The sequence below is a fragment of the Poecilia reticulata genome, linkage group LG19 (assembly GCF_000633615.1).
Source record: "Poecilia reticulata strain Guanapo linkage group LG19, Guppy_female_1.0+MT, whole genome shotgun sequence".
NCBI lineage: Eukaryota > Metazoa > Chordata > Actinopteri > Cyprinodontiformes > Poeciliidae > Poecilia > Poecilia reticulata.
The window spans coordinates 28,202,984-28,204,165 of NC_024349.1; the positions used below are offsets into that span (position 1 = coordinate 28,202,984).

The 1,182-nt window shown below is 37.2% G+C and overlaps 1 protein-coding gene across 1 annotated transcript in view; it reads left to right on the forward strand.

Annotated features, from left to right (window-relative positions):
• Positions 1–1,182, forward strand: part of pvalb9 (parvalbumin 9) — a 6,227-nt gene that overhangs the window by 2,645 nt on the left and 2,400 nt on the right. The gene's annotated exons all lie outside the window — the stretch shown is intronic.

The window sequence follows — 1,182 nt, forward strand, 5'->3', positions numbered from 1 at the left end:
GGGGACGCAGTACCTGTAAGAGGGAAGCAGCTGTCTGCTGTATAAAATCACTGTGCAGCTGTGAGTTCACCCACTAATCAGCCGTGACTGATTAGTTTTTCAAGAACAATCTAAAACACACTTAATCAGTTAATAAATAGTTTTTTCCCTCCATTTCATATTGATTCTGAACTCTTCGTGCTTTGTTAGAGCGGCGGTACAATATGTCGATCGCGGAAGGCTTTGAGTTAATCTCGGCATATAACGAACTGAACGGCGCCAGGGCGTTGAGACCAGAACGTCCTCCTCTGACTCCTTATCAAAACGTTCATAACTTTATTAAAGAACAAAAAAAAGTCAACAAAACGTTTTCAAATTAATGACCCAACAAAAATAATAATTTCAGTGATTATTGTTTCAACATGGTGTTGCGCAATTCTGTGCGTTTCGGTTCTATTACCAAAATAACGATTAGAGCAGGAGTTTAAAATTAACTTATCAACCACCGCTGTGTTCAGGGAGGCTTATTAATGATCGCAAAATAAATATCAAGCCTGAAAACCTGATATCATAACGGACTAAATGTTTTAAACATAATCTGTCGGCTCGAGGAGCAAGCGGTTGCCACGGCAACGGGTCTGCTTAAACGACAAAGAGAGAGCGAGAGTAAAAAGGTGCGAGTGGTTTTGAGTTGATCATCTGTTCGGGTTGTTTTACCTTGCTTTACCTTTGTCTTTGCATATCACAGCCGCTGTAGTTTCTGAACGTTCAATAAACGACAAACTTGGACTAATTACCTCATTCTTTGTGAGTATACGTCATTTATAACAAACATCAAACACGGTAAATATGTTTTATTAAGTATTTAACAAACAAATGGCTTCTACCGCAATAATTATGTGAAATTAAATGGTCTAATTTAAAAATAATAGTTTTATTGCTCTCTGGCATCTTGCTTTGAGCTCAGAGGCTGAGAGGCTTTTCCTCTATCAAAATATTTTTTTGCCTCTTATTTAGTTAAAATATTGATGTTGATGAGATTCTCTCCAAAATAATAACCTTTTTCAACCTTTATAGCTCCACTGTTGAAAATGAGAAGCTAATATTCACAAATGACATTGAAATAAAATCCAGTCCAACATCTGGTTTGAGGTGATTCCTCTGGAACCTGTTGGAGGAAAAATATCCCAACTTCAGAAGATG